The sequence below is a fragment of the Rhincodon typus genome, chromosome 1 (genome assembly GCF_021869965.1).
Source record: "Rhincodon typus isolate 14 chromosome 1, sRhiTyp1.1, whole genome shotgun sequence".
Classification (NCBI taxonomy): Eukaryota; Metazoa; Chordata; class Chondrichthyes; order Orectolobiformes; family Rhincodontidae; genus Rhincodon; species Rhincodon typus.
Window position 1 is genome coordinate 157384994 of NC_063332.1, and position 13657 is coordinate 157398650.

The window sequence follows — 13657 nt, forward strand, 5'->3', positions numbered from 1 at the left end:
CTGCTCCTATGATGCTGCTTGGCCTGCTGTGTTCATCCAGCCCTGCACCTTGTTGTCCCAGGTACTCATTCGTCAGGTCCAATGTGCCTAACCGCATTAGCAGACACCCCGGGATTGACTGTTAGGAGCACTTGCAGCCCTTCACAGAGTCCCAGCTATGGCGCGGACAGGAGCCAGTCAAAATCGCGTTTTTACTCCAGGGTGAGTCTAAGGTCATCGAGACTCTCTAACCCATCTTGGCTAGCCTTAGATCGGGGAATGTAGGGTTCAAGAAGGCTAATGGTGTCGGGCACCCCAAAGATGGGAAGCAGGATGCGACTTCAGGTCAGCAGGTAATCTCTCTCTCTCTCTCTCTCTCTCTGTCTTTTCCCTCTTAGCATAGGTCACAGCCACCCACTGTATCTATTTACCGTATCAAGTCTTGGCTATAAGGCTTAACTGGGGGGTCAAGTTAACTGGGAGACAGGTCTCAGTCAGTAATAGTTGGGTTTGATATTCACTTTCTTGTTTTCCTGTAAATACATTCAATTTGCTTGTTTTTCAATTAAATCAGAGTTTTCCTTGCCTTTGAAGCTTCTACCTCCTGTGTTTTCCACTGCACCATATTCTACATAAGGCCAGTGTCAGAACCAGGGAGCTGGTGATCAATGAACAAGGCAGCATTCCCTACAACCCATCTGCGTGAATTCTCATTGCTTGTGAGTTGACTATGACCTAGTCATCTCTCATCCTCTATGATCCTTCATAGTGACTACAGTTACCCTGCAAGTTCAGAAATCCTATGTTCAAACCACTGGAGATACTTCCAAAGTACATGCTCCTCAAGTCATATGAAGTGTTCTGAAGTTCCCACAAGGAGCAGAACTCGCAAGCACCAGGTTTCAACTGCCCATTCATGATCTACCTAATTTCTTTTCACCCCCTACAGAATCTGCTTAATGCCTTGTTAAAATTTCAAATTTTAATTAATGCCTCTGGACTTGCTTTGTGCTAATGCTTTCATTAATTCACTTATTCCGATTAAAATTTATGATTGCCCAACTCCTGCTTTAAATGAATTCCCGAGTTGAGAGAGAGATAAAAATACTCATCAACCAACTGGTTACCTGCTCTCCTATGGCATTATGCTTTAATTCTATATTTTCCATTTTCTGAACGTGCACAGTGTGACTCCTCTGGTTCTCTGTTTGTCATGTTTAATTATGAATCCCCACCACCTTTCTCTCTCAGGTTACATAGTTGCTCACCTATCAGTGATATTTTGATTTTCCAAAGTTAATTTGAGAAGACTTTTTCTCTGCACTTAGTGTAGAAAGATTGGCAATTTCTCTGATGAACAGATAAACCATTCCATTGTACCTAATAGAAAAGGGAAGATTTCCCCTATATCTCACTTGTCCCAGCATTGATTTTGACCTGTTACAATGCCCTTATTTCTGGTGAAAATATAATCAGGCATTGTAAAGCTTTTTGGCTGCCAACTGAGCTGAAGGATTTTCGGCTCTTTTTGGATTTTTCACCATGGTGCCCTTCAGTATTTCTCAGTCGGAAGTACCATGTGAACTTATAGAAGTGCACAGTCCCATTCCTTTTAGCATTTTAAAATAGCAGGATCATGTCCTTGCTCATGTGTCTGTTGGATTATGATTTCTTCACATCTGAGCCTCTAACTGTGTTGTGAACAGTGCACTGTGAAAATTGCCAGAATTAGAGAATCACAGAATTTTTGTGGTGTAAAATGAGGGAATACAGGGTGGCATGGTAGCTCAGTGGCTAGCACTGCTGCCTCACAGCACCAGGGACCCAGGTTTGATTGCAGCCTCGGGTGATTGTTTGTGTGGAGTTTGTACATTCTCCCCGTGTCTGCGTGGGGTTCCTCCCACGGTCCAAAGATGTGCAGGTTAGATGGATTGGCCACGCTAAATTGCCCATAGTGTCTAGGGTGAGAAATGCAGGGATAGGGTAGGGGGTGGGTCTAGATGGGATGTTCTTCAGAGGGTTGGTGTGGACATGATGGGCCAAATGGCCTGCTTCCATGCTGTAGGGATTCTATGATTCAGCCTACATAACTGTTCTGGCTCTCCAATGAACATTATGACATTACAATTGCTGAGAAAACACATATTTTGTCAAAATCTTGCACTCATAGAATCTTTATAGGGCCTTTATAGAGTCATAGACATTTACAGCACAGAAAATGGTCCTTAGGCCCATCGAGTCTGTGCCAGTCAAAAACAATTACCTAAATATTATAATCCCATTTTCCAGCACTTGACCCATAGCCTTGTGTGCCTTGGCATCACAAGTGTACATATAAATACTTCTTAAATGTTACAAGGGTTTTTGTGCCTTTACCAGCTTTAAGGTAGTTTTATTTTCCTCATATTTATTCAAATTTTGCAAAAATATAAATTTAAGTTAACAAAAACTTTTAAACTGCATAAATAGAGAGTGCTGACTTGTTGGCAAGTAAATTCTGATTGGATCTGAAATGCACCAAACAATGAATTAGTAAATGACCGTCACCCAATTTTGTTGAGTTGAAACCGGTGCGGTGCGTTTGTATATTCTGTCGGTATTATATACACAGCTTCCAGTATGCACAGTGCTGCAAGGCTGTAAATTGTAAATTGGTTGTCACTATAATTATCAGAAACAAATGCAGGATAATCCTGATTCGCCATAGCAACACCTCTACCAATCAGATTCAATTTGCCAACCAATCAGCACTCCCCTGTTACACAGTATAGATATTGGTTTTCCACTTGAATTGACATCCTTATGAACAGTCTTGATGAGTTCAAGGTGAAAAATGTCAGCAAAGTGTGTCGTTTTTGCAGCAAAATTCAATGACTGTATTATCAAATGGCATGATGAAATGATGCAATTTACCCTCTTTTCCTCGTTCCTTTGCATATTGTTTCTATTTAAATTATTATCCTATGCCCTCTTGAATGCCTCAATTGATTCTGCCACCACAACATCCCAAGGTGGTGTATTCCAGACCTGAACCACATGTTGTGTGAGAAAGGGTTTTCTCACATCACATTTGTTTTAAAATCTGACTCCTAGTATTCTTGATTCTTTTAAGAACAGGGACAGTTTCTGCCAATTTACTCTGTTCAATCCCCTCATGATTTTGAAAACTCACCTCTTCTCTAAGCCTTCTCTTCTCCAAGGAGAATCATTCCAATTTCTCCCATCTATCCTCAGAACTGAAATCTTATTTGTCAGTCTGTTTCGCACAATCTCTGTGCCCACATCCTTCTGATAGGGTGGTACCAAGAATGTACACAGTACTCCCGCTGAACTGTAGCAATTATCTTGTATAAATTCAGCAAAATCTCCTTCCTCTTGTACTCTATGCCCCTATTAATAAAGCCCGATGTACTATCTGTTTTATTAACAATTATCTCCATGTGTCCTGCCGCCCTCAAAGATTTATTGACTTATACACTGAGGTCCTCATACTCCTGTACCATTTTCAGTATTGTACCCACTATTTTATATTTCCTGTCTATGTTTTCCCGACCAAAATTACATCACCTCTCACTTCTTAATATAGCAGTTCTAAGATAAGTGACAATATTAATGATTTAATTTTAATTTTAATTCAGTTCGTTTTGAACTGTTTTGAATGAAATTTTAATGAAAGTGTGGTTCTTGCATAAACTATATTCGGAGAAACTTTGTTTGTGCACAAAATACTAACACCATTGACCACAATATATAGGCTTATCCCATTCAGTAAGCATTTTGCTGTGAATTAAATGTAAGATTATTCTGTGCCAAAAGAAAGCACAGTGAATCCGCAGTAAATTAGTTAATTAGAATTCTGCCTGACTGCTTCTACACATCTCTTTGTGATCCTTTATGTCAAGTGTAAATGTTATAATGGCTGTAGAATGAAGAGTTCTATTCTATTGTAATTTTGTCTGCTCAGAATGCAAGTTCATCTTTTGGTAAGCATTCATTATAAAATACTAGTCAGGTGGATCCTTGTTTGAACAAATTGTTTGAAACTGTCAATTTGATAATTCCAGTCAAGTCCAAACATGGTCAGTTCGCAGGATGGCAAAAGAAATAACCAAGTAAGGGAACATATGATGCATTGCCTTGCAGTTGTAATGTTAATTCTGAGAAAGAACAAAAGAGCATGATAAAGACAAGAAATTTAACAGCTGGTTCATACGCGTAATAATTTACAGATAAAGCAACAAGGCTAACCTGCTCTGAATTTCTAATTTAATGTGGCTGTGCATTCTCAGGTTTGTTAATTGATATTTATACTCTTTTTATTCATAGCAGATCCTGGTAAGCCATTCATTATCATCTTTTATTAATACACAGCCATTGATATCTTTGTTTCTCGAGTGAATTTTGTACAATACAGTTCTATAGTGTCATTCAATAATAATGGATCCCATGTGAATTACATCATACATGTGTATCAGAGAATTAACAGAATACCATATGACATTATTTGTGCTTATCAATGTAGATGTCTCTTACTTGGATGAGAGACTGTTTATAATGTATTGAGTTGGTTGGGATGCGTTCTAAGAGATACAATTTAAAAAAGCACTTAGCAAGCTTCAGAGAAACAAAATGCTGACTTGGTTGTGTATCCATTGACTTTAATGGCTGAATAGCATGACTTTTGAAAAAGAAAGCTTAATGTTTCATTTAATTCTGCCGTGCCTAATAATGTTTATATACTTGGTAGTAATATTTGCTGTTGTATAAATAAATATGTTTTATTATAGAAGCACCAATTTGGACTCCAAAATGTAATGCTTCCACTAAATTTTCTGTCTTCTATTAACATGTACTTAAATGCAATTACATGAGATTTGGCCAAAAAACTCCAGTGTACTGGATAGTGAAGTTGATCACTAGAAATTACAACAAGGTCCCATTCAATGTCTAGCTTCTCCCAGTGGTCACAAGACTTTACTTAGAGTGAAAGCTTTGTCTGATTTAATTTTTCATCGATAGACCAAAGACATTGAACTGTTTGGGATCAGCTGACTTGGCACAGATCGTACATTACATTTGGGATCCACATAGCAGCAGTGCATTTGCCAACTAACTGCTGGAGAAGCAATACTGTCTTAGAAACACAGAAACATAACATTATAGAAAACAAAAGCAGGTATAGGCCATTCAGACCTTCACGCATGCTCCATCATTAATTATGATCATGGCTGATCATCCAACACAATGTGGATAAATGTGGACAGCTGTTCCTGCTTTTCCCCAATATCCTTTGATCCCTTTAGCCCCAAGTGCCATATCCCATCATTCTTGAAACTATAAAATGCTTTGACCTTGACTGCTTTCTATGGTAGTGAATTCCACAGGCTCACCACTCTCAAGGTGAAGAAATTTCTCTTCATCTCAATCGTTAACCCCATTTCCTTAGACTCTGACCTCTAGTTCTGGGCTCTTCTGCCTTCGGGAACATCCTTCCTACACCTACTCTGTCTAGTCCTGTTAGAGTTTTATAGGTTTCTATGAGATTCCCCATCATTTTTCTGAATTCCATTGAATATATCCCTAACTGATTCAACCTCATACATCAGTCCTGCCATCCCAGGGAACTTTCACGACATTCCCTCTATAGCAAGATCTTCCTTCCTCGGATAAGGAGACCAAAACAGTACACAATATTTTTGTACAGGAGTTGGAATGTCATGCTACAGCCGTACAAGACATTGGTGAGGTCACATTTGGAGTATTACATACAATTCTGGTTGCCCTGCTAAGGGAAGATGTTGTTAAGCTGGAAAGGGTGCAAGAAAGGATGTTACTGAGACTGGAGGGTTTCAGTTATAAGGAGAGGCTGGAACGTTTTTCCCTGGAGCATAGGAGGCTGAGGGGTGACTTTATAGAAGTTTATAAAATCATGAGGAGCATAAATATAGTGAATAAGCAAGGTCGTTTCCCCAGGATATGGAAGTCCGAAACTAGAGGGCATAGGTTTATGGCGAGAGGGGAAACATTTAAAAGAGACCTGCAGGGCAATTCTTTTCACACAGAGGATGGTGCATATATGAAATAAGCTCACAGAGGAAATGTACATATGGACAGGTACATGAATAGAAAGGTTTGGACAGATATGGGCCAAATGCAGGAAAATGGAACCAGTTCAGTTTGAGAAACTTGGTCAGCATGGACGAATTGGATCGAAGTGTCTGTTTCCCTGCTCTATGATTCTGTGACTCTGTGTGGTCTCAACAAGGTCCTGTTAACTGTAGCGAGACATTTCTGCTCCTGTACACAAATCCTCTCGCTAACGTACCATTTGCCTTCTTTATTCCCTGCTGCACCTGCACACTTATCTTCAGTGGCTGAAGTAAGACGATACCCAGTTCTCGTTGCACACTTCCCTCTCTCAATTTATAGCCATTCAGATCATAATTTGTCTTCCAGTTTTTTGCTACAAAAGTGGATAAACTTACATTTATTTACATCATATTGCATCTGCAATGCATTTGCCCACTCATTCAGCTTGTCTAAATCACACCGAAGCATCTCTATATCCTCTTCACAGCTCAACCTCCAAACAAAGCTTTGTGTCATCTGCAAATTTGAAGATATTACATTTAATTCCCTCATCCAAATCATTAACGTATACTGTGAACAGCTGGAGTCCTAGCACCGATCTTTGTGTATCCCACTAGTGACTGTCTGCCATTCAACAAAAGATCATTTATTCCTATTCTATGTTTCCTATCTGCCAAAGAGTGTTCTAACCACTTCAATACATAACTTCCACGTCTTCTTTCTGGACAAAGTTATATTGAGTAGTACAATTTAAGATGACATGACATCCCTTGGCCCATTTGTGTGACAATGACATGTGTACAATGGCTGTGTGTACTGTTAAATATATTGATTCTCTTTTTTGGAGGTCCCATGCAATGAAGGGACTTGAACTGGAGCTTATTGTGGTGGCTGCAAATTAATCGAACATTTGCAATCTTTGCAGGCTATGTTTGGCATTAATATTTACTATGAAGCAATAGAACCTCAGAATTTTACAAGAAGGAGCTAATTTGTACTCTTATTCCTGAATTGACATTCTGAAAATGTCATTTCATTTGTCTGCTCTTTCCCATATTTTGCTGAAGTCTTCCTTGTCAAAATTAACCACTTCCTTTTTAAGACCCATTATGTATTCTGCTCCCATCAGTGCTTCCACGGGTTAGGGTGAAACGTTATCGATCCAGGCAGTAGTGTGGAGTATTCAGGTCAGCTTTGACCTTATTGAGTGGCAGAGCAGAATTGAGGTGGTTACTGCTGCTTCTAATTGGTAATTTTGTTATGTTTTGCTTGGGCATTTTCATGCCTTTGCAAACCTTTGCCTAAAACACTGTATTTTAAAAGAATAAAATTGATATCTTCCAGTTACTAATTCATCAATAAGCCAAAGTATAATTCTCTATTTACTTTATTAAAACCACACAATAAAAACCTTCATTAATTTCTTAACAACTTCCTTAAATCTGATGAAATGAGGTCCAATTTATCTATTCCTTCTCATAATTGAAGCAGTTTAAAATGCCTTTCTGATAGTAGGAGGGTCAGGAGTATTCCTAACTGTTTCATTTGGGAGATTGCCCTTCCCTAGTTTCAAAAATCTATGGAACACAGCCACAATCCCATCTCTGTTACAAATCACAAGTACTTATTTCGTGTTTATACAATTAGTTAGCAATAAAATTAAACATATTTATTTATTCCTGTTGTGAACCTATAACTTGACTGCCATCCCTCTGTAATCTGTAATTTCCCATTCTGGGCTGTAATTCTTTCTATTCTGTACAGCTTGACTGACTATTAATGTTTCAGGAAATTATTCCTCAAACTTAAATACCATAAGCAAGCATCTCTTTGAAACAAAATGTATATTATCTGTACATATGGTAGTGGACGCAATTCTAACTGAAAAGGTTATTATCGACTGTAAATCTATTGACATTTTCTGTCTGTCCATCTATCCATCCATCCATCCATCCTTCCATCCATCATTCATTGTTTCATTTCATACAATTCCCTTGTACAACATCTGTGATAACCCTGCTTTTGTCAAGCATTTCTCACTCAATGTGAGGCAATTACATTGACGCAAATTCATTTTTTTTTCCATATTTTGGAATTTTCAGCAATGGCAGTAGCCATTCTGCGCAGGTTTACCCTGGTCTGCTGTAACTTTATGGACAAAAATTCAACATTTGTCTTTCCTATCGTGTATTCTGCGTGATTTTTAATAATGAATTCACCATAATTTGATGTCTGTTTCCCACAAAGTCCTAAATACGTTATTTTCTTCCTTATTTGTTATTTGATAGTTCGGCGCAAACTGTAGACTACGATTTTAGGTTTGGTGCAGTTTTTGGGTGCATGTTAATCCATTGCCTTTGGATTTTACCCCTTTCAGGGATATCCATTATTTTCTTGAGCATATTCAAATCATCCCGTCCATTATAACAAGGCTTCTCATGCAAACATTTAAAGTTGGCCCTCTGAGTGTTTTGTTTGGATTTTAGTAACCTCACCAATGTTTTTGCAATAAGTATCAGCTCACCATGATGACTGTTGCTTACCTTATTTTGGAAATCCAATCATCCAATGTTGTTCATAATCAAATCCAGGGTGCTCCATTTTATCCTTTATGAAATCACAATTACATTTTTAAGAAGAGGCTTGAAGAAGAACCTTATGAGCCTTAAACAAAATGTTTCTGCTGATGTCGCACTGAACACAGCTTCAAAATTACTTTGCAGTCAATAATTTAACATTGAAATATAGTTGCTGTTGTTTTGTGTCCAAATAATACCTGTACAAGGCAAAGTTCCTTGTTTAGCACTATGAAGAATGATTGATTAATTTCTGATGGTATTGGTTGAATTTAGTTTCCATTAAGAAAAGTCCTCACTCCTCTCCAAAAAATGTGATGGCGTCTTTTACACCAAAAGAACAAAGAGTCTAGACTTTGCTTAATATCTCAACTGAAAGATGTTATAACAAACAATGTAGCATTATCTTAAATCATGTGCTTAGGTCGAAAGCGGGATTTGAATTGAATGGCATTCTCATACAAAGGCAAGAATAATACAACTAAGCAAGATGAATCTAAAAAGGGTGAATGTTGTGGCCAGCAGCAAACACCATTGCTCACTATTGAGTTTGAATAATTCAGTCCAAAAAGACCCAGTAATCTCCTAGGTGTGGATTTTCCTTTTCCTAAAGCAATTTAAATTCAACACCAGTTCAAAGTGATTTACAAGCATCCAGCTGCAGTAATGTTGACGAATAGGGGTGGCAACTAACCACGTTGAAGAATTTTCACAGACGGCAAACCAATATGTCAAAAACATGGATTATTCCAGATTTTTAATGTAAATTTACTTTTGGAATACATAATGTTTATGATTGGATTAAGTCAAAACCCAAAATATCATCTTTTTTTTAAAATATGTGAGATTTTTAGCACAATGGAGAAATTTGTCATTCCACAAAACAAAACTGGTTGCTCAGGGCCATTGAAGCTGTTGGGCAGAGTTGATGAATTTAGTTTACTACTAAAAACACAACTACAGTTCACCCAACAAAGTTGAACAGTTTAATTTTGTTTTAACAGTTAAACCAATAGCATAAAGGTGAAAGTTTAACAATTCTCTAATTGTTTCTGGATTCCAGTCTGGGAGAACTTTAACAGCACAGTTAATAGGAAAATATGGAATCATTGACAGCAACTTCTGGATAGCTATTGTGCAGATTATTGAAATTTCTGAGATCGTCGGCAGCATGATAACGGCAACCACCGTCACTTTCAGCGACATTACCAAAGTAAAATTGGTCTTACTAAATAATTCACACCTATTTTCCATGAATGCTTACATTTGTGAGGTTTTACTATTTTTCAATAATCATACACATGTACTGTAAATTGATAATAACATGTTAAATAATGTAAACCCCATACTAAAGCGGAGAATATTTTTGAAAAAATATATTTGGTAGGGGGAATGTCAATCTGAATAAAATTCAGATAGATCTTCTCAAGGTGACCAGGGAAAGTTTAATAAAAGTTGGAAAGCAGATATATGAGTTTTTATTTAATATGTGCTGAAGTGATCATTCTCCATGCATGAAGTCGGACTGTGCATACAATTAGACTGGAGATGTCATCACACATCATTCTGTTATTCAGCATTCTTCATAAATGTACTTGCTAACAAAAACCACTGAACAGGATTGGAGTCTTGAGCTGAGTTTTCTTATTTTCCACTCTTTAGTCAAGTTAAATTGATGTCATTGTTTGCTGCCTCAGCTGGGTACATTCAGCTCAATGACTGAATCTATAATGTTCCCGTCTGAATATTTCAACACCAGACTGGGGGTTGCTTTTGGTCATTGAGACAATCAGGAGAATCTTTAACATTCAACAATTAATAAAATATCAACCATTCCATCTGTGATTCTGCATTTCCTTTTTGTACATCTGTCGGGCAAAGTAACAAATGTACAGCCAGAAATCCTTGAGAGTATGGATCTCTCCAATATGCTATATTTAGATGCAGTTCCTGGTCACATACCCTTATCTCAGACAAACATAATATAAGCAGAACACAATCTGTTGATGGCTGCTTTTAATATCTGGACTGACATGATATCGTTTGAATGTTTGTTGAAATATGTGTACAGTCGTGTAAGATGGAAACAAGAATGGAAAAAAGACCTGGAAATTGCATACTGTTAAAAAAAATGATGAAAGTTGTATCAGTGGAATACAAAGCAACTAGTCATGATTGTTAACCTTCAGAGAGAAAGTTTAGCTTAAGTACAGAATAGTAAATGCTAAACACAGAGTTGTTTCTTTTTGATTTATTCTTGGTATGTGAACATCACTGACAGGCCAACATTTATTGTCTATCGTAATAGTTAGGCCAAGGTGGCAATGCTCTGTTACTTTAATCACTGCAGGCTATAAGAAGTAAGCACATCCTTGTTGGGGTGAGAGTTCTAAGGTTTTGACCCAGCAACAGTGAAGGAATAGTTCTGAATGTCAAAATCGCCTGTGAATTGAATGGAAATTTGCAGCTGGTAGGATGAGATACATAGAATACACAGTATAGAAACAGGAGATGTGAGGGGTAGGTTTTTTACACAGAGTGTTAGGAGCCTGAAACGCACTGCTGGGGTGGTGATGGAGGCAGATATGATAGGGGCATTTAAGGGACTTTTTGATAAGTACATAAATATGCAAGGAATGGAGGAATATGGACCAATGGCAGGCTGAAGAAATTAGTTTAATTTGGTGTCATGTTCGACACAATAACATGGGCCAAAGGGTCTGTTCCTGTGCTGTACAATTCTATGTCCTAAGTTCTATATTCTTTGTTCTATGAAGTGTCTAGAGTTTGTGAGAGCTTCCTTCTGTTTATTTTCATCTTAGGGAAGGTAATGGCCTAGGTATTGTTGGTAGACTAATAACCTAAGTATTGTGCTGGGGACCTGAGTTTGAATCCCAGCATGGCAGCTGATGAAATTGGAATTCAAAAAATCTGGGAATTACAGGTCCAAAGATGACCACGAACCACTGTTGATTGTCATAAAAAGCTGTCTGAAAAAGAAATTGACATCCTTTACCCCGTCTGGTATACACTTGACTCCAAACCACAGTGATGTGGTTGACTCTTAACTGGCCTCTGAAATTAGTTTTGTCAATCACTGGAAAATCTCAGCAAAAGAATGAAACTAGACAGACCATCTGGCATCAACTTAGAAACCAAAATGGAGAATGACAGACACAGCCCTGTCAACCCTGCAAAGTACTCCTTATTAACATCTGGTGCAAAAATTAGGAATGCTGTCTCACAGACTAGCCAACCAACAGCCTGATATAATCTTTCACATGAAATTCTAACTTACGAAGTCCCAGACACCAGCATCACAATCTCTGGGTATGACCTACCTCACCAGCTCACTCAGATTCCTAAGCATTAACTCAAGACCTCATTAAGTCTCATAGCACCAAGTCAAACCTGGGCAAGGAAACCTCCTGCCGAACACCAAATGCTGTTCTCCCCCTTGGCTAATGGATCAGTGCTCTTTCATGTTGAACAACACTTAGAGGAAATACCAGGGCTGGCAAGGCCACAGAATGTACATGGGTGGGGGACTTCAATGTCCAAAGTGCATGCCTCAATAGTACCACTAGAGATTGAGCTGGTCAAGTATTAGTCTAGGTCTGCAGCCGGTGCTGAGAGAGTCAACAAGAGCGAAAATTATACTCAACTTCATGCTCACCAATCTGCCAGCTGCCGGTGCGTGACTGTATTGGTAAGAGTGACTACTGTGCAGTCTTTGTGGAAACAAAGTCCCATCTTCACATTAAGAATGACTTCCATCATGTTGTGTGGCACTAACACTGTGCTAAAAGGGATAAAATTCAAACAGATCTAACAGTTCAAGACTTATCATCATTGAGGTTCTGTGGGCCATTTACAGCAGCTAAATTATACTCCAAAACAATCTGCAACCTCATGGTCCAACATATCCTACACTCTATCATTACTATCAAGTCAAGGGATCATTCCCGTCAGAAGAGATCATTCCAAGAGCAGCACCAAAATGCATAATAATCAGGAGTCAACCTGGTGAAGCCATAAAAATGGCACCACCTGCAGTGCCAAACAGTATTAGCAGAAAGTGAGATATAGATAAAAACAATTCCACAACAAATGATCAGATCTAAGGATTGAAGTCCTGCCACATCTGGTAACGAATGGCTGTGGAAAATTAAACAACTCACTGTAGGAGCAGGATCCTCCAAATATCTCCATTCTGAAAGGTGGGAGAGGCCAGAATATTGGTGCAAAAGACAAGGCTCAAACATTCACAACAATTTTGGGCCAGAAATGCTGAATGGATCTTGGTGTCCTCCAGAGGTCCCAAGCATCACAGCTGCCAGTCCTCAGAATTTCCTTGTTTTAAGCTGAACAAAAGAATTTCAAAGCTCCATTTGTGGTGAATGGAAATGAATTAAATTTTCATTATATTATGGTGGTTCCCTGTCCAAACTAGACTGACTGAACTACAAATGTCAACCCAGGTTGTTGAATCAGCATGAAAATCACCCTTTATTTAGAGATAGCTTCGAATGTAGGAAAAAAATCAGTTGGTGAAGTAGTCAAATTTCTTAGTCTGCTTAAAATTTCAGCAAAGTACTGTTTATGGCATCAGTTAGTTCATCTGTTTAGAGTCTGCAGATTCAGAAAAAAGCTACTATCCATCAGGCAGCCAAACTATGTAACTTGAGCCAGTTAAAATTCACCTGAGAAGAAACCGCCTAGGAATTTACATCTAAGAAACCCCATAGCCTGCTGAGAACCATTTGCTATACAAGAATCTCACCCAAACTTCAAAGTGTCCACTTCATTCAAGAAACTAGGCTCAACCACCAGAGATAGTAGGAACTGCAGATGCTGGAGAATCTGAGACAACAAGGTGCAGAGCTGGATGAACACAGCAGGCCAAGCAGCATCATAGGAGCAGGAAGGCTGACGTTTCGGGCCTAGAGCAATATTTGAGATGCAATATTTGGCAGAACTCCAAGATTTCTGAAACACACCAGAGAGAGAGG